This window comes from Puntigrus tetrazona, chromosome 9 (genome assembly GCF_018831695.1).
Source record: "Puntigrus tetrazona isolate hp1 chromosome 9, ASM1883169v1, whole genome shotgun sequence".
NCBI classification, from domain to species: Eukaryota; Metazoa; Chordata; class Actinopteri; order Cypriniformes; family Cyprinidae; genus Puntigrus; species Puntigrus tetrazona.
This window is the reverse complement of record NC_056707.1, coordinates 3,166,788-3,188,561: the sequence shown is the minus strand read 5'-3', so window position 1 is coordinate 3,188,561 and position 21,774 is coordinate 3,166,788. Positions and strand designations below refer to the sequence as shown.

The 21,774-nt window shown below is 37.6% G+C and overlaps 1 protein-coding gene and 1 pseudogene across 1 annotated transcript in view; both read left to right on the top strand.

Moving 5' to 3' along the window:
• LOC122351418 (dnaJ homolog subfamily C member 15-like) overlaps positions 1–21,774 on the top strand; it is a 217,026-nt gene that overhangs the window by 175,039 nt on the left and 20,213 nt on the right. The window lies entirely within an intron of this gene.
• LOC122351968 lies at positions 94–20,076 on the top strand (annotated as a pseudogene).

Here is a 21,774-nt window from a genome sequence, read left to right as displayed (position 1 = left end):
TTGGCGACCGTCGGTTGACAGCGCTTTCGCTCGGTGGATTCATCCCGGAGGATTGAATGGAAGCGGCGGCTGAAGGGCGGCCAGCCTGTCTGAGGCCGGGGATGGGAGTCCGTTATCCGGGGCAGCGGCATCCGAGGACGCGGGGACGGAGGACGGCATGGACTCCGGTAACCAGCAGCTTGGGTTTGATTTCCAAACACGGGTTAAGAAAGCCATGCTCACGCATTCCCATCTGATTGATTCATAGGTGGCTGGGATTCACATGGATAGAGCTAGCAAAACTAGCATCGTGTATGGGTTTGCACACCGATGCGTGAGATTTATCGCACGAGCATCAGATTTTTTGGGGTTCACATGGTGCCAAGTGTGCATTAATGTGTACGTGGTTATAATGCGAGGCGGGTGGTGTGACAGCCGGGTTCAAACCAGATTCAGCGAGCTAGCCATCAGCAGGGACACTGGGCAGATGACAGATGGGATGGTGGGGTTTCAGGTGAGAAACGGGAGAAAGGGTGTATTGCTTTTGTTTAGGATAAATGGCATCAAATATTTAGGATGAGCCAACTGCATAAGGGAAGACATTAGAATAATACTTAGATTTATAAATGATTGTCATACCTGATTATTATACATTAGATGAGTCAAATAGGACTTAATGCATGTGTGTTTTGAATATTTGTAATATTCAAACAAGAGCGTTCTTCTTTTTTTAAGTTATTAGAGCGTATGCGGTTAATCTTAGAAAGAAATATTCTAACATTAATGTGACTTTGGTGCTGTGGTGATACGCCGACCTAATATCCGAATTATTTATTATTGTTAATAATGGTAAAACATAATAGTTGATTCATTTTATAACGGCAAACGGTAAACACATTACACAGAAAGCGTAACGCATTACAGCATTTGACAGACAACCGATGGCAGACCAAACAAGGAATCAAAAATTATTTCTTAAATTAGTACATGGCATGCGCTAGCACATTGTTAATGCATTATACATGAAGATTTGAAGTAAAGAGGTTTTTCATGTGGAATCTACTTTAACGGAAATAAATAATAGTAAATGAATTAAAAACTGTTTATTACATGGTTTAAAGTTGACTATTTAGTGATTATATATATATATATATATATATATATATATATATATATATATATATATATATATATATATATATATATATATAAGCCTTGTACTTGATATATTAATATATTATGATCATTTCAGATTTTCACTTCCACAACAGTATCTATCAAGCTCTTGTTTCTGCTAAGAGCCTTTTTTTGTTCCCCAGTTCTCCATTTGTGTTTTTCTTCTGTTAATAAGTCACGTACCTGTGTGTGAGTTGTCAGTTATCATCTTAAATATGCTGATTACCAAAAATCGCCTTATTCTGCAAACCCGAGAAGCAACGGTTCAGACTCTGGCTTTAACATTAGTAACGTATTAGTATGTAAATTGATATACACACAAAACCAAATGTGACCTTTGAGTGACAAAAAGATAGTTTTCTTGGGTTATTAAAAATAATCAGCGTTAGATCGCACTTGTAAGCCTACTCTATGAGACTTAAAAGAGCACAAAATGTAATTGCACTCCATAAAGTGCCTGTGTTCGGTATGTACTTAAGATTGACCTTTCTCCAGCTCATTGTTGACAAGATTTGTTCCTTTGCATATGCGTGAGGCTTTGCAGACTGCGTTGCGGTTACTGTTTTGCAAAGACATAAATGTCAACGCAATTGGCTCGTGGAAAATGTCTTTTGTTCCAATCTCATCGTCTACTTTTTAATCGCTAAAACTGCATCCGAACGAGGAAGGTTCACTCCTGAATTTCTGGCGCTGGCGCCTCCTGCCTCGGCATCCTCCTGTTTTCATTGGTTTGCTCCCGGTGTCTGCCGTAGATGTGTGTGGGAAAACATGCTGACTGTTGAGCACGCAATCGCACGACACGTGTCTTCACGATGGTCTGTGAGTCATTTTCGCACCTGAAGTGATTTGGAAGCCATAATCCACCCTTGTTTTCTTGGGTTTTTATGTCGTGTTCATAAAATCAGATTAGGTTTGCGGAGTAACTGGTATAGTGTGTAGTTGCTAGGGAGGATTTGGGTCGTAACATTTTTTCGCAAGGTGCAAATTTATTATATGCAAAAATTCACATTGCTAAGCAATTCACAAAAAAAAAGACTTTTTGATGATTGTTCCTTCTATGATTGTTCCTAGTTATTAAGTAACGTCTTCTTACCTCAAAATTTACTTCAAACAAGAATAATTGTTTTATGTTTTGGTATTTGGTTGTGTATTTATTGGCATCATATTTTCATAATGCAGTACCAAAAATACCAAAATTGGTTTACTGATGCAGAGGAGAACTGGCGCCCTCTTTCAAATTCAAATTCAAATTTTATTTGTCACATACACATACATACATGGTACGACATGCAGTGAAATGTTTTTTACAACCAGCATCAAAATAGACAACAGAAAACAGAATTTAAATATATATAAATATAAAATAATGTATAAAAATATGTATAAAAAGTGTGCAAAGTTTAAAAAATAAAATGTAAATAAGTGTAGAATATAAAATATAAGTGTAAAATGTAAAGTGGCTGTGCTGAATGTCCAAAGTAAGTGGCGAGTATCTGGGAAAGAGGGGTGAACATGGAAATCTCTGCTATTTGATACTGTTCAGTGGTTCAGATGCGGAAATTGTGTTCGAATGTCTAGAAAATTTGAATTCACTTTATTCAGTACAAATTCCTTGTGAATGTGCGGGATTCAGATTCACAGACAAATTATTTGTGCTGCCAACATATGTATTATTCTGTTGATAAATTAAAATAATATGATAACAAATATCATTTAGTTGGCGGTTGTTGCGAACGAGACAATCGAACGTGTCAAGAACTGTTCGATTATTTGTAAAGAAATATTGCATAGTGCACTTAACAATTTCCGCTACCAATCGCTGTTTTTATTATGATTATTATAACAAATATACTATACAATATACTAACAAATACCATTTTGGTAATAGACTGTTTTATTACAGCTAAATTCACTGTAAGCATTGGCGCCGAATTTCGAGACCCAAGTTCGAATCCTGGCTTGAGCTTTTCCGGTCCTGGCCCCCTCTCTCCCACTTTGTTTCCTGACTGTTTTAAACTATCCTATCGTGACAAAGGCAATGGTGGATACTTTTAGTGTTTAATACTTACAGTTAGCTGTAAATGTGAGCAGTAGTAATACTTTTTGTGCATGGTAATATTTCTGTCAGTGGTAAGTATCTGTTCAATTGCCATCTTACTTGGCTTATTAGGAGCAGCACTGAACCGATGATAGGGCCGAGATAGGAAAAGATCTTTATTGTAAATGAATTATAAATCAATATTGAGGTTAATATCACTAAGTGGATCGTCTAAAGCACCTACTTCATTATCGTCATGTGCTGGTGGTAGTAAATGTACACAATTAAAGCATCTGTGAAATCCAGAAATGGTTTATACAAATAATATCCCATGAGATGCATATATAATCAAACCCTAGGCTATACTCAAAGCCGTACAGCGCTATGCCCGCTGATATCGCTTTGCAAAACAGGGCAGGTCTGTCTGCACACTTCATTTATTTCCTCTGCTCGTGTTATTCTAATAGCTCAGACTGCTGGGAGTTTTCAAGCTCGGGTGGGAAATGGAAAACAAGCAAGAATTGCATAATGGTGTCTCTCTGTATTCCTTGCCCCCCTCGCTAATGCCTTGAAGGGGATGCTTTTTATAGGCCAGCCTGCAGACAAGACCAGGATTCTGGAAGACACTCAATCTCATCTGTACCTCCGAGGGAGTAGGGCGTCTCCTACTAGAGGACTCAGAGTCCTTCTTTGACACATTTGTGTTCAAGGCATCATAACCCTGTTTACTGAAACTTTTCAAAAGTTGCACGGTTTCAATGGTTTTCTGAGTTATTTCTTTCTGACACAAATCTCTTAAGGTGTGTTCACACTTGGCGGTTTGGTTTCATTAAAACCAACTATTTTGTGATTGTTCTGTGAGTGCTGTTTACTTTAAAAGTGTAGAAATTGCACCGAAACCCTGGCGTGTGTTGTGTGTACTTTTTAACGCACTTGCCATTACAATGGATGTCTAAAATCACATGTCTGCATATCTAACACGTACTAAACTTGTGCGTGGCGCGATTTCAAAGACTTCCGTATTGGGTGTTTACACAAAAGCGATAGTGGCATAACAAATTTAAGGGCAGGTAAATGTTTAGAGGCATGTTAATGTGGCCATATTAACAGACTGGTGTGTAAAACGTTTGGACCATTTTAAAGAATGTGGCGAACTTCACATATTTCACATACTTTTGGAAACTCAGCTGTTAGTTGATCTTGATAAACGCTCATTGTCACAGTTCTATAATCAATGGCGTCCTGGCATGTTTGTTTCCAGTATAAAACATATGTGTTCTGGTAAAGAACACACGTCTCTCCCGCAAATCCTGTAGAATTCAAATATTAGATTTCCAATTTAGTGTGCCATATGCATTAGACGTTTAGTCACGGTTCATGGGCATGATGTCTGAGGCTGCGACTGTGGTGTGGTTTAACAAGGGGCAAAAACATCTCAAATCAAAACAGGATGTGGTGTCACAGGATGTAACCCTAAAAAGATATTCAAGCATAGTTTTCTTGGTTTTCTTGGTTTCCTACTTAAGGTTAGTAGGTTAGGTTTAGGAGTAGGATCAGGGTTATTACCTAGTTATTAGCTATTTACTACAATAAGTACGTACACATGGAACCGGACTGTAAAATAAAGTGCTACTGCCCGAAGTATACTTCAGTTTTGACACCAATGCTAAGCTCATATGTACAGCCAAATGCATATCTTTTCAAGTATGCTCCATTTGATAGCATGTGTAGACGTTTGAAAACTGTAAAGCCCAAATAATACTTCAGCCTTTATGCAAATGCTAAGAATTTTCATTTAGCTGAAGTGAAAAACCGATGAACAGCATGGCCTTTTCAAAGTATGTTTCATGTTTATAGCATGAGCCAGCTCTTTTTATTGTCCACCAGGTGAAAACTGTAAAGCTCAAACTATACTTGCCATTTGTGTATAGTTTAACACCATAGCCTTATAAATTATAATCTATTTTATAGTTTATGCAAACACGGGTGTTCAACACATGCACACTATAAAGTTATGAGAGAAAAAAGAATGTATCTGTTTAAACTAGAGTTGGGTGAATCTCTTGACTCACAAGTGCATTGTTGGGCGTCTACTTAGAAGAGCTATGAACTTTGAATAAATCTGTTGAATTGCTCATTACCTTGAATGAAATTCACAAGAGGAACTTAGTTGTTTTGTTTTCATCTCAGATCAGAAGTGAGACTTGAAAATGCCTTACTGGTGGGTTTACAGTCTCTTGTTTCCTTTGGTTTGCTTTATACAGTTCACTTTGACCAAATTATAAGCTGTCCTTCATGGGTTTTCATGGTTTTACTTCCAGTTTTTAGATTTTTGCAGTCATACAACATATATTTTACTCCAAGTAGCATATATATGCTGAATCTTTGGTAAATTTAGTCCTACATAATGAATGTTAGCTTGAGGTGTCAAGTGACACCTCCAAGGTTCTGTCGTCAAGTTCTTTATTTCAAGTCCATTTTGAGCTGGCTGTGATCACACCTATCAAAGTGATTTCAGGAGGTGTTTTGTTAATTCATTAGCACTAGAGATGTTATGAGCTGTAACCTGTGTTTTAGAAGTTTGTCGAGTTTGGTATGGATTGACAGAAGTTTAACACTATCTCATAATAGAATAGGAATGGTATGTTGATTGAGTTTAGTTAACCTAATTACCAGAGTGTTTGAGTTATATAAGATAACTTTATAATCCTTTAGCTATCAATGATATTACAATCAACTCTGTTTATGTTTTAAACAGATTTCCTTTTCAAAAAGAACCTCTTAAACTTCTTTAATACAGTAAACATTATGTGCATCTATGATGCATATTAGCCTGCATAAATTGTCAATTTGAATTCCAATTACATTTCTTCTGTTCATATAGAATTAGGAAGCAGATTTTTGCTGGTCTAATACTCTTTATTAGACGTGTGGTCGACCCAGGAGAAATCCTGCTGCATGTTTGTGCTCCAGCTTGAAATGGGGCCAAACCTATCAATGGCGAACAAGGTCTAGGAAAAAGCTCTTTTAAGGAGAACCACAATGTTGCCCAAACAGCTTCAGGATCCCACATTGACTGCTGGATCCAGAAATAACAGGAACTAACTTGGTCATGAGGCTTGTTGGTGTGAATGTGCTATTTCAGAGGTGAAAATGGAAAATTTGCCTTCTTAGGGACATTGCAATCATCATGTTTTTCCTAACTTTTCTTCCAGCTTTTTTCCATATACAGTACAACAAATTGTCCAAAATGTAAAGCTTGCTAGGGGAAAATCCAGCTGGTAAAGAATTTATAGTCCAAGCTAGCTATTAGTGCTGATAACTGATAAAACATCTTTGACTAGCAGCAAACCAGCTTACAATTGGTTATGCCATCTTAGCTGGTCTACCAGCTTGTGGATGGAAACCAGGTACCTTGTTCCAAAAAAAAGTTATCGTCCTAAAGGTGTAGTTTACCCCAAACTACAGTGATACAAGACCAGATTGAGTCTAATTTGTGAACAGATCATTCAAGGTGGTTTCATTAAAGATCTGTCTCAAACTAATTATTTGTTCACAATCACAAAATAATATTGATAGGTCAGATGTTAAGATTTTCCTCTGTAATTAATAACTACTTGTAGTGACCAGTTCAATAAGTCAAAGACTGGTTCATTCTAATTTGTAAATGAATCATTCTTATTTTGTGAACCATTTAAATGATTAATTCAAGATCTGGTTCAAAATTATATATTAGCAGTCACAAATTAATGTGTTTTTGTTACACCAAGCCAGCAGAGGGAGCCCTTACCTCTGGATGACCTGTGATCACTTCCTCTGATGCTACTTCCTGTTTTGGGACTATAAATTCTGAAGCAGGCCCTTCACCTGCATGTTGCATTGTTTGTTTATAGTTAGCCTAGCCTTGTGTTTCCCTTGTTCTAGATTCTTTGGTTTTGACCCTGCCTGTTTTTGATTCTTTGCTGCCTGACCCGACCTCTGCCTGTTTTTTGGATTCTGTTGTTGCCTTGCCTCGCCTCTTATACTCCTGTTTGCTGTGTTTCGACGTCTGCCTGCTTTGACCATGCCTTCGTCTAATAAAAGCCTGCAAATGGATCCGCATGCCCCAGACCCCTCAATCATGATAGAATGCAACATCAAACCAGGATCCAGCGGCTTTTCACCCAAACTATGGTCAGGTATGTGCCTCGCAATGTCATTACTAACCCCTCAAGCAGGGCACCGAACACTTGAGGACTACACCCAAGAATATCTGGACCTGGCTTACCTCTCAGACTTACCGGACTGTTTGTTGATTGAATTCTTTTGTGAGGGAATAAATCAGCCACTCAAAACACAACTGGTTTGTGAGGGTCCACGTGGGTCACTTGCACAGTTTGTGGAGTTTGCTTTAGTGACTGTGGGGTCAGCATTCACACTGGGTACTGCGGAGGAATAGGACACAGCATCGACTCTTGTAATGGCCGCCTTCCCAGAGCCACTGCCCAAGATGGCCGCCTGCCCTGATCCACTGCACAAGATGGCCACCACACCGGAGCCTTCAGCCATTGCGGATATCCAGCCGCAGTTCTCAGCCACCATGTATGCCCCTTCAGGTTTTCCAGGCACTGTGGTTGCCGCATTTGAGGACACCAGGGCGTTCCGGGGGCATTTGAGGCTGATATCCGGTCTGGACGTATCCACCAGTGAGCAGCCGGTATCCCCAGGGCCTCAGCACAAGTCATCCCTGAAACTGTTCACTGTGCTTCCTGTAATGGCGGTTGCCATTTTTGTGTGTTTGGGCTACACACTGCTCACTTTCTACACCAGTCCACAGATCTGTTCCTGAGCCCATTCCTGTCTACCAATCCATTCCAGTGCCCACTCATGTCCACCCCTGAGGCCTTTTCTGACCCTGAGTCCGCTCTTGAGACCTCTCCTGTCTGCCAGCCTGCTCTAGAGGTGTCCCGCATCTGCTGTAGAACCTCCTGAGTGGGTATGTGTTGGACATTGAGACTGAGTATGGGCCCACAGCAAATTCAGTCAAGGTCATAGAGATCGGCAGGAGCCTTTTCCCCAGCTAAGATATGGCTAGAGAGACTATTGATGAATCCTCAGTTTGCCCAGCTACGGTTGTGAAGGTCATCAGGTCATTCTCATCCCGTCCAGTCATGGCTATGGGAGCCACTTATAAACGTTCGCCCTGCACCCCGCACCGGCTGTGAAGGCTGTCTGACTCACTGACCAGACCCACTACAACTATGGAAGCCTTCTATGAACTCACCCTGTTCCTTCCCTGCTATAAGAGCCACCTGTGACTCATTCAGTTCAGTCACCGCTATGGAGGCCACCTGGAGGCCCTCATTCTGTCCAATCAAAACTAAGGAGGCTGCTTGTGAACTCCTGTCCAGCCGCAGCTACAGGGGGGGGCGTTTGTGAAGATTCATCCGGCCAAGTCTTGGTCTTTGGGGCCACGGATGCCTGGTCTATGTTGTCTGTCTCTGCTTCTTTCAGGCCCTGGTCTCATGTATGCTGTCCTGGCAAGCCCAGTCTGCCCTGGAGGGTTTCGGCCCGGTTTGTCGTGTCTTGTCCCAGTTACTGGCCGGGGTCCCAAGCTGCCCGATCCGCCCCTGGTGACCTGTATCCCCACATGGACCTGGCCCACCGTCCCGGCCCGTGTTCCACCTCCTATCACCAATTTTTTTTTTTTTTTTTTGTTTGTTCTGGATGACCTGTAGTCACTTTACTCAGCTGCTACTTCTTTTTTGGAACTATAAATTTTGAAGCAGGCCCTCACCTGCATGTTGCATTGTTTGTTTATAGTTAGCCTAGCCTTGTGTTTCCCTTGTTCTAGTTTCTTTGGTTTTGACCCTGCCTGTCTTTTTTTGATTAGTTTGCTGCCTGACCAGACCTCTGCCTGTTTTTTGGATTCTGTTGTTGCCTTGCCTCGCCTCTTATACTCCTGTTTGCTGTGTTTCAACGTCAGCCTGCTTTGACCGTGCCTTTGTCCAATAAAAGCCTGCAAATTGATCCACATGCCTCAGACCCCTCAATCATGACTGTTTTGGACTGATTTTTGAAGATTTCGCCTCCAGCTTCTAATCATTGCAAACTGATTTTGATTGAGTACATTTTGAAATCTGACTTTAATGAATAAATTGTTCACAATGTTTTAATTGGCTACTAATCATTGGTGACTAGACCAATAAGTTAAGAATGTATTCGGTTTGAGATCTGAAATAATTGTTCAGGTTTTAATTACTTCAAATGATTCTCAGAAGATCTGACTAGTCAGGATGGATGTTAAGACTTTCCTCTCCCATGAGCTTCTAGTTGCATCCAGATGATTGAGTTAAGTCACAAACCAATTCATTCGGCTTTGGAAGGAATTTATTTTATGGAAAATTTATAATGATTAATTGAAGACTCAAATGTATTCATTTAGGATGAAGTAGAGCAGCTGTAGATGTGTTACTCAAATTATGGTTTGCTATGTTCAACAGAAGTAATATAAAGCGCTTTTTTTTTTTTTTTTTTTTTTTTTTTTTTTTCCTGTTCATTTTTAGATTGAAGCTGTTATTAGCTGGATCTTCCAGCAGGCCCGTCATCTTAGTTTTGCTGTTGCTTTCTCACTGCATGGCTATGAGCTGCTCTGTCTAGCTGGCCAGTGTCCTATTTAGAGCAGCATGTGTCTGTTGATGCCACATGCATATGCAATCTCTGAGAAAGCTTGTTGACCTTGATTGGGATGCCATGGAAACGGGAACAGGACTGAATGGGAGCATGTGCATCTGGGACGACTGTGGGGTGAGAAGCACAGCTCAAGGAATCCAGCCGTCATCTTCACATGGTGTATTTTTATCAAACTGTCTTTGTCAACAAACGCCCCAGTCTCTGTTGACAGCTGCTACTGATGCTTGAGGGGCGGTGATGGAATATAAATGGAGGTTGAGTAATGAAGCTGGCTGATGCTGTCTGACCCGCTGACTCTTGAAGTCTGGTTATAATTTCAGACAATAATGTGTTCATGGGTACTTTTTACAAAATGAAATGATCCTTAGGGCTGAATGTCAGTGCTTTCATTTTGCAAATGATGAAATCTGATATTTTTTTTATTCAGATATTGTTGTGAATATCTGCTTCAATCATTTTTCTTTTCTTTCCTAGACTCTATATCGAAAAGGCTTTCATAACAGAGGTATGTTCCTTTTTCTCAATATCAACAATATCTACTGTCAGACTGCAAATGAACCCTGTTTATGCAGGGATTGCAGGTTGCTGCTATCTCATATTTACTTTCTTTATATCAGATGCCTTCGTCATCAGGGCAGCCGGCTCATGGGAAGAAGATCGGACACAGAGGAGTGGATGCTTCTGGAGAAACAACGTATAAGAAGGTGCATTGGACCTACATAATTTCAGCAACTTTGATATTGATTCTGTTCAGATTATTTTAGTTTTTATTTTAGTAATATATCAGCTGATGTTAGTATTTTTTTTTATGTTATATTGGTTCATATCCTATATTGGTTCATATGATGTGTATATATATTTATATGTGCCAGTTTCCCCTCTTTATTATTTGGGTTACCTTTTGCCACATCGTCTAATGTTGACCTTAAATGAATCACTTTTTCTTTAATACAGATATTTTTTAGGATTGATATCAGCTACTATTAGGTTTTTTCTTACGTTTTTTTAATAAAAAAAAATCTACAATTTTTATTTTGGATTGGTTGATATTGTATATTATACATTCAGATTTTTTGTTTACTTCTAGCTATGCACATTATATTGATACCATATGTTTTATATAAATTGATTTTGTATATATAATTGTTAATTAACATTAACCTAAAATTTTTACCTAAATCCATCAATAATAACATTCTTTAACAAATATATATCTCACCTAGAATTGCAATATTGCTAATAAGTTTAGCAGAAATGTGGTAACAGGTGACATCAAAACAGAAGATGCAAAAGCTCAATCTCTGGGTTTAGGGTTAATATTTATGACACTCATTTTATCTACATCCTCTTCAGACCACATCTTTCAGCCCTCAAGGGGGCCATTCAGCTTGGGATTGGTTACACGGTTGGTAATTTGAGTTCCAAGCCTGAGCTGAGGACGTCCTCATGCAGGATTTCTATGTGGTGGAGAGCATCTTCTTCCCAGGTGCGCTATCTGTCTGAGGTTGAGGGTGGATGTGGAATTTAACATAAAAAAAATACATTTAAAAAAATATCTTCTTCTGTTTGTTTGTCCAGCGAAGGCAGCAACTTGAGCGCCAGCCCATCATTTCCCAGACTTCGTTTCAAAACCTATGCTCCGTCGCCTTCCGTTACTTCAGAGAGCTCTTTGGGATACGGCCGGATGACTATTTGGTGAGAAATATAAGCTAAAGGCTGGATTTTATAATAAATGTTTGGACTACTGAATAATCACTCAAGCAAAATTTGTGTATTTCAACCTGTGATTGCCTTTTAGTATTCTCTCTGTAACGAGCCATTAATTGAGTTGTCCAATCCTGGAGCCAGTGGCTCAGTCTTCTACGCCACGTAAGGATGATGAGTTCATCATTAAGACGGTCATGCACAAAGGAGGCAGAGTTTTTGCAAAGCTTCTTCCTGGATATTACATGGTGAGTTGCTGTACTTTGGTACAGTTCAAAGTAGAGGTCGACCGATGTGTCCGATGCCAAGAATCACGAAAGCAGGGTGCATATATTTGTACAACACATACGTATTGCATGATATAGTTCATATATAGTTAATAAGAGAAAGTGATATGTAGCCTAATGGTGAGCTAATATTTATGGTAAAATGTCCAAGTGATCTGAATCAGTTTATCGGTATCGGCAAGAATGATTGTTATAGAATAAGTGAGTTTGCTTTTCAGCATCCTATATAATATCTAGAGAGTAAATTAGCTGATAGTAAATATAATGCAGATAAATATGATGCAGTATATCTATTCTATATTTAATATAGGCAATAATGTAACTATCACCTGGCCGATATATCGGTGTATCACTGATGCAGACCTTTATACATTTTCAGATGCAGTTTAAACTTGGATTAAATATGCTGTTAGTTGCATTGTTAAAGCTGCAGTCCGTACGTTTTTTGCCTCTTTCTCACCATCTACGTTTGAACACCTGGTATTGTAATTCCTTGCAGAATTATATTTATATTTGTACTGTGTCGCGGCTCCAGCGCAGAGATGAATCTAATGTTTTGAGGTGAATGTGTAGCTGTCAGTCAGTCAGAGTAATGGTAATCACAGATTATAGTTTATGTCTTGTAATATATGACCCAAATAAGAATTTTCACCGTAGTCTATTGTCATATGAACAAGTAAGCCATGCTTTATTTCTGACTGAGGAAAAAATGGTGGCTACCAATGGTGATTTTATTTAGTTGATCGATTAGCTCATATCAAATCAAACCCCGTCGATTAGTATTAGTTATTCTCAAATGATTAATGTTAACAATACCAGTATTGTGTGATTATGAGTATAGTGCGTATTAGCATGTAGATTTCTATTTATGTACAGTCTAATCTCTAATTGCCGCATCATTTGAATTTCATATTAAAAAATTTAACCTGTAAAAGCAAACTATGCTCCCTTCAAACAGTTTTTTCTTTAAAGTACAAATCTTGTGCAATCCCAGGCTATCTGTAATCAGAATCACATTTAAAACTGGAATATAATTTTACTTCAATCCTTTCTGGATTACAGTCCGCCATCAAAATTATTTTTGATTATTTAGTTTCAGCTTCTATAGAAAATAGGGCTACTATTAAGCAATGCGCGATAACTCAAGCGCAAAAAGCGTACCAGTTAGAAAACATTATTAGAAGACAATTGTGTGTGAATCAAGCTAAAGGCGATAGTTTTGAGCGCTGGCTGTTTATGTGCTTTTATCGGTTATTGGATCATTTTTAACCCCTAAAAAAGTGTAACATTACTGCATTTTTGAGAAATATGCTTTCCTAGCCCATTATCTCATGCTGTCACATCAACCGCCTTGTTAAACAACACTGATTACCCAACATTCCTATTTTGAACTAATTTTCCCCGAGGCAATATGTCTACTATTTACCTGAATAACAAAACAAATGACACAGTTAGCATATAAGCCGTGACCCGTTCCAACTTTCTGTCTCAGTGGACCATTTCATTCCATAATATAAGTACAAAAGGTTCGGTTTCCAGAGAACATGAGTTGTTTTTTTTTTTAATAGATGATGCCTAAATGGGTTCTGCGCTGTCAGCAGAGTCTAACCAGCGACTGGCAGCTTATTTCCATCCATTCATCTGGAGCTAATGAGCCCATGAATGGTAGACGGATCAGCTGTTGTTTAGTGCTTGCTGACCTTAGCCAGTTAGTAGATCTCTGGAAACCTGTCTTTATTACTGTCTGGCTCTTTTCCTCATACCGTTTCTCTCTTTTGATGTCGTATCTTGTAGGACATGACACCTGTGCAAAGGTGATGGGTGTCACAAAGCCTTTATAGGTTGGATATCCGCTTCATTGCTTTGCTTTTTGTGTAGTGACTTTTAAGAGATTTAAACTCTAAACTAATTGGAATCAGGCGGTTTTACTATGCTCTGGAACATTAACTGGCAAAATGAATGTCATTGACTTATGAAAGAAGTGTTTTTGGGGGTTTAGATGTAATCATTTGTGCCTGGAGTCAAAAAACGAATTTTTCATTAATTTAATGCGCCAAATGCTTTTACCCCAATAAACTTGGATTAAGGTGTGATTTTGCATGCTATATAAAGTTTTTTTTTTTTTTTTTTTTTGTGACTTTATTTTATTTATTTTCTTTTTCATGTTTTGAAAAAATATTTTCCTGTCATGATGCCATGTAGAAATGTCAAAAAAGCCAAATATAAGTTTTAGGAAATGTTTTTTCGCGTGTTAGAAAATGCCAAACAATTATGAGAGAATCTCACTTTTTTCCCATATTCAAACCTTGGGCTGCAAGATTTGTAGAAAGCTTCATTTATACACAAAATCTAAATAAAATGAATAATAAACTTTTTTAAAATTTTTACATTTTTTTAAAAAAAAATTCATTAAATTCATTGGGAAAAGAATGTTGTTTCTCAGACATTTGTTCTTTGCTGAATGTCTCGTAATGGGTAAGTAAAAGTATTAATTTAATTTTTTCCTTAGATTTTAGCCTTTAAAGGTCTTGAATCAGAGCTGAAAGTATTACATTACGTGGCATTAAATGTTGTGTACTTATACTACCAAAAAAATTTATTCAAAACTATTTTTAAACTTAAGCGTTGCTAATACTTAGAATTTTAAGTTTATGAATTTTCCCTCACTTTGTCTTAAAAGCATCTTAGAAAGTCTTAGAATTTATCTTCAGAAAACCCACAAAAACCCCATTCATTTTATATTTTCACATTTTTAAACATAAGTTGCAAACTTAATACATTGTAGTTCACAATTTAAAATAAAATGCTCAAAACAAAATGACACAACTTTTTATTTTTGACTAAATCAAACAGTTTCCAAATGTTTGTTTTTTGGAGACTTGAATCAAAATCCTCGCACCTTATTGCCCAGTTCTTGGGCTGTACTGCGTATTACAATGGTAGGAAGAACATCAGGATGGTGGTCACCAGACAGCGTTCTGCCCAGGGTGGTGCGCATGCACCTCCGTCAGCCTGAAGGGCTCCACCTACAAGCGGGCCTCTAAAGGCGGAAAAGCCGACCACTTTCCAAAGACCTTGATTTCATACAGGACATACAAAGAGGGTCTGTGCCGGATACAGACACGTACAACGCTCTGGTCAAGACTTTACAGAGAGACTGTTTGGTAAGTTCTCATAGTGTGCTGCCGTCTAGAGCCATTCCAGGAGCCCGAATATTGATGCGTTTTTGGTTTATAGGTCTTGACTTTGATTATGGATTATAGTTTGCTGCTTGGAGTTCACAACATCGATCAGGCGGAGAAAAGAGCAGCAGATGGAGAGGATCTCAGGGCAGCAGTGATGAAAAAGGGCGCTGGCACAGAAAGCGCTCTCACTGCAATGGAGTCCATACAGGAAGCGTCGGCCTGTGGAGGACATTGATACCGAGGACCACGTGAGCTGCCCGAGTTACTCCATGTTTGACACACGCAAAGGATATTTCAAAATCGTGATACATTTTCAGATATGGTAAAGCGCAGGGCTGCAATTACAAAATTATAATGCAGTTATTTTCTTTTAAAAACTTATTTAGAAAACCTGCCTATCCAAATTTTTGTCCCATCATATTTAGATATCATTTATCTGTAAATGCATTTATGCAAGCTAAAGTTGCAAACAACAAATTCATTTTTTTGTTTTACTTGTTTTTTATATTACTTTCTTTCAGAAAAAAAGAACTTTGAGTCTGTTTGTAATCTTTATATAAAATTTGGCTAAAATAATTAGATCTATATCAACCCAACAAATTCATATTTACTGTTGATTTGATCCTATTTTCATCTTATTTATATGTATCTTATAGAGATTGGTTGTTGTGTTTGTTTTTTTTTTTGTGATTTTTTTTTTTTGTATTTTTTATTTTATTTTTTTGTCTTGGTTCTTTTTAAATTTCGTGTTCAATTGTTATTTTAAGTATTTTTCCAAATATTATAAAATAGTTTGTAATTTTGTTCCCCAGATGTATAGCTACATTTCATTTCTGTATCAGTAATGTATAGACTAGACTTTCAAATTTTTATTGGGGTTTTTGCCTGTCAGGATGGGTGGTATCCTGCAGTCAATGAAGAGAGAGCGTCCTGTTGCTCTACATCGGAATAATCGACATCTTGCAGTCTTACAGGTGCTTGCGTCAATCTCTCCGACTCACGCCACTTACTATTTACATCAAGAACTGTGTGATTCATTTCTGCCCGTATGATTTGGAGCGCTGTGGAATAGCTTTTATTCATTTTCTGTTGGGTTAATAAAGAAATTGGAGCATGCAGTAGAGCTCTAGTCCATGACAGGGTAAATGCTAAATTTCATTGACCGTTATCCCCTGAAAAAGACCTGAAGCATCTCACTGTAAATTGCGAGGAGCGCTCCATTTCATCTTTTGGAAAAAGCTTTGGCCAACAACATCCAGCTGTGTTCCAGACTCTGTGGTCTCCGACCTTCAGTGTAATTCCTCATACTTCTTACATTTTCACATTAATAAAAAGCGTGATCTGCAGTGCGTTCGCATAGATGAGGTTTAGTGAGAATTAGAGGTTTTGGAGAAATGCTTGTGAAATGTGCGCTAATTTGGGGCTGTTTTTCTCAGAGGATGTGCTAATTGTGCTATTGCTGGATATATGAATATGCCACACACACACACACACACACACACACACACTCTCCTTTCTCTCAGCTCAGCTGTGAATAAGGGAGATTTCTCCAACCCTGCCTATGGCCTTAGCGGTCTCGCCATACTGCCAGCAGCTCACGGTTCATTTGCATGCTAATTACGTTATTTATAGACCTCGAGCTGGTATATCTTGATTGCGTCAGCTGGAGGTGACGGTGTATATTACCTAAGGCTGACTGGTTGACTCCGGGAATGATGGATGTTAAATTAAACTGATCGACAAATGTGTTAATGTGATTTTGAATTTGCACTTCCCACCTGTACACTTGAGCATAATGCTTGAACACATGTTTTATGCGATTTATATGTGTAAAGTAACACATGTGTGAGTTCAGTGCAGTTAAGACAGAAGTTCTGGCATGATTTTTGACTTAAATCGCATTTTGGCCTGCGTGGTGTTAGTTCTGAACTGGTGTTTTGGTCAGCTGGAAAGGGTCGAATGCTGTAACTTTTCAGATTAAATGGGATGGTACTCTTAATCCTCTCTTTTTCACTCTTCAGGACACGTGTCATTACAGACCGTCTTTCCTGTCTGAACAGGTTCTTCAGATTCATAGGCACTACTGTTTTCAGAAAGACACGTGTGGAGTGAACTGCTTCCTGAGTTGAACTTGAGATTAAATGCGATTAAGTCCATATTCAGCATGGAAACTTACTGATGAAGTAATATACACATGCACTGATTTTAGGTTTTATTTGTACCGATAAATATTTAGTTTAATAACCAATAACAGATAAATAGTTTGGTCAGTATTTGGCCTAATTAAATGAATAAAAACTTTTAAAATCAATAATTTAAATGATACAAAAATTAATTTAGGCACCACAGCAATAGATATACTGTATGATTTGCTAAAGATTACTTTTAACACAGTTTTTTTAACCTCAAAAGCACAAAACTAAATTTAAATCTAAATAGACATAATTTTTAATAGAAATATATAATATACATTATATTACATTATATATATCAATAATATATATGTTTAAATATAAACTTAAATTAAAATATAGAAACGAATAATAAAAACAGAATTTCTATAATAGTATAGAAATAAAACTACAATAGCACTGTATACAAAAAACAGGATATTAGATTATATGTCAGTTTTTCAAAGAGATATTAGATATTGAGTAATCACAAAATTCAAAAATATAAAATAGCATGTCAAGTAAATATCTGGGATTGATCTATTTTAAAAGCTGTAATATCAGCCAATAAAGTGGTTTAAAGATTAACTTTAAGCGATTAAGGGTAGTCAAATGTTAAAAATAAGATGGAAATGAGCATGTACAAGAGCGATTGCAATCCTATAAAATTAAAAGTTATTTTAAAAATATTGGCTAATAATGCCAAAGACACCTATTTATCATGTTACTTTTTTTTTTTTTTTTTTTTTGAGAAAAACAAAAGCCACAGCAGTTTATGAGAGAATCTGCTAATGAAAAAGCGACTTAATATCGAACAGATGTATTACTGAAGTGCATTTTTTTAATTCTTTCAGCACTATGAAATCCTCTCCGTCGAAGAGTCGTGGGGGTACAGCTGCGGCCAAGTACGCGGCAGGCGGCTGGTCAACCAACCAGCTGCCGTTTGTGAGAAGCGAAAACATCTTACGACCTGAGGGCGCGCGAAGCTTCCCCACGCTGGAAGGCGATGGGTACAGACAAAGTGCCTTCTTCCTCCTTAACCGTGAGAGCTTAATGGCTTTATTCAGCAGTTCCTGTTTCAGGTCGGGGCGGACGTGCTTCCTGCACCCCTCCTCGTTCGAGGAAGCCACCACAGCCTCCATCGCCACCGCTCTCCTCCACCACCTCCCTCTCCATCCCGACGGCTCCCGTCGGACGCCTCGAACACCGCCACAGGTAACCCCCTCCGTCTGTGGCTCTGTAATATTTCGGCGTCTCTGCCCGCCAAGCCAGGTACAATAAACGCCCTGTTTTCTTCAGCACAGGAGACACACCCAGTCTAGCCATGAAGAAACGTAAGTCTGCCAGACCTTCCCGAAGCCACTTAGTTTTTGGCTCGAAGTTTTGTTGCATTAGCAGCCTTTGCTATGTTCGTTTCTCTCTTGGGTTTGATCTTCTCCTCAATGAATGGAGAGCAGTGGCTAGTAGTGTAGTTGAGCCCTCTGCTGGTCTTCTTGCAGTATGCGGGATGAGGACAGCAAACCATCACGGTGGAGATTGGAAGTGGGAGGGAAGATCGACAACGAACCCACCCTCGTGGCTCCCCAGGTATCGCCGGAGAGTCAGTACATAGCTTTCTCATAACATTTCATATTTATTTACTTGAGAAGCCAGATATCGATCAGCGTATTGAATAAAAAGAAAGGTCTCGGTGAAGTGTTATGGAATTAAGGGCAAGCGAATGATGAAGTACATTGCGCTAAATCAAAAGCAGTATTGGATGTGAGATCTGGGGCGTCATGGGAATAGAAATTAGATGTGCTTCATTGACTGAGTTCACCTGCTGGCAGCTCCTCATAGTGATGGAGCAGCGCCATGGCAACTGCACTCAGAGGAGCATAATAACCAAACAGGAAGCACTGGCAATAAGTGCTCAAATGTATTTTGTTTTGTTTTTGTGCGAGTCAGGACCATTGGCAATATATGCAGAAATTACATTTCTGTAACAATTATGGAAATAATAGCAGTTTAATTAAATGTATTCATTGACTTTAAATAGCATTTATTTATTAATCTTCCTCGTTTTACAGCAAATCAATGTAAGGTATTTTGATATTTTGGGATTTCATGCCGTACACTTCCATACAAATAAGCGTAGCATTAAATAGCTTTGAAAGTCTAAACTTAAATTAAAAATTGTGAAGGATATATATATTAAAGTCCTAAAATTGCAAAAGATGTATAGAAATTAAGTGCTGTGAAATAATCAAGTTTGTTTATAATTTATGGAGTGTGTATAACATTATATATAAATATAAAGACAGTAAGGAAAATATATTTTTATTAAATAATAATAATTTAATCTAATAATAACTTGTATAAATATACATGTAAATATTTCCAAAACACATACTGTATGTAGTGTTCATATATATATACACACACACACACACACACACACACACACACATATATATATACACACACACACACATATATATATATATATATATATATATCTATGTGTACAGTGTTTATTTATTATGTAAACAAACACTAGTTTTGGGTGTAATTAATTCATGATTATTAGGTTGACAGCACTAATAGAAAGATAAAATTGGCATAAATTTGCCAATGTAAGTAACAATTAAAATTTATAATGAAAGCTAATTCAAATATTCATAAAAATGTTAATGTGCTAAAATAGCCCATGGTAACCGTACAGTATATTTAGATGCGTATGTAGTGCTGTCAAAGGACAAACAAAGCGACCGTGCATTTTTAGACTTTGTATTCAACTTTCCCTAATTGTGCGGTTTATTCAGAAAATCTATTGATTGTTTTTTATCTTTCTTGCTCGTGTAGTGAAGCTGCAGAGGCGTTAAGTGAAGCCTGTCGTCCCCTCCGTCGCCCGAGCCCAGGATAGCAGTGGAGTCTGGCCCGAGCGGCAGTCAGGCTTGGGATGTCTGAGCCGTGCCTCTGTGGAGCGAGGGCGAGGGCGTTACCAATTACAGACATTTTATTTTGTAAGCGCAGTCCTCCTGAACTTAAAATACGTGTTTAATAATGTTATGAAGCATTCATATGGGTAAGAAAACACCTTAAGGAGCAAAACATAAAAAAGAGGTATAATCAGACAAGTATACATTTTTCTACTTTTTTTAAACAATAACCAAATTTAGTAGGATTTGTAATTAAAATATATATTCTATAAAAATCCAGTGCAGTAAGTATAAAATTAATTTCTTTGTATATTGATTAAAGAATATTTATATATTATATTTTTACTCAAAATAGCCTATAAGCTGTATATTGCATAAAAAGAAAAGTTAATCCTGTTTTAGTAACATTTTTGCATTATTTTCACAAAATTTTCTGAATATTTTCTTTCTAAATTCACATTTACATGCTCATTACTGTCATGCAATGAAATACATTATTTTATAAGATTTGTTTGCTATATTTTTGCTTCATTCATGCTGGTTTTATATATATATATATATATATATATATATATATATATATATATATATATATATGTATATATATATATATATATAAAATAAATAAGAAAAAACATTTTACCTAATAAAAGAAACAAAAGCGGGTTTTATGTAGCTTTGATGAAAACAATGTCACAGCAGTAATAAAATAAGACTTAATTCATGTAAAACACAGTTTGATTTTGAGGGGACAGACTGTGATTAAATCCAGTATTAAACAGTGGTGTTAGGGCTCCGCTGGGTCTTTATTATCATCTTCTGTGTGACTTGATAATCCTTATTGTTCATCGCTAAATGCAGGGAATGTCACGCATTGTGTATTCATTTTTAGACAACACCAGTGATATAATAGCCACACTGGAATGACATCCACGGCTTCGTCTCCGAGGGGACAAGTGAGAAATGGCCATCATTGTCAATTATCATTTATTTAGACCCAAAGAGGCTCTTAAATGCAGTAAATGAGCGAAAAAGAGGCTCAGGCGTACCTCTTGAATTATTCGTCCATTAACTCCCTACACCGGCTGCTCGGGCGCTCTTTCCTCTTATTAACGGGCTATCCAATTTTTTCATTTAGCCACCGCTAAACAGAACTCCATCTCCTTGACTTTTCATTACGCTTTATTACCGTCTTTCATTGTCTGCCGTCTCTGTTTGTCCGTGTCTCTTTCAAGTTCTCTGATGGCGGCGTCTGTGTTTAATCGGCCCGTCCACGCTGAAGGCGGTAGCTGTAAGTCATAGCTGAACCACTTGAAACTAGTTGTGAGGTAGTTTTAGGAAATGAGTTAGTCTCCTGAAGTTTAAGCTAGTGTTAGCCTTATAATAGTAGTAATAAAATTTTGTGATAAAATTACATTTAAAATATTATTAAAGCTATCACGATACAAAATTACACCTTAAAATGTTAATTTCATGTAAAAAAATATATATATTGCAGGATGTAGTTTTATTTTTGTCCCACTTCAAAAACTCTTTGTAGTACACAACAACTGCTAAATATTTTTGTTCCAGTGTTCCCTGGTCTTATAGTGCAGATTAATGGTGCACTATATTAATAATATGATTAATATGAATAATAAT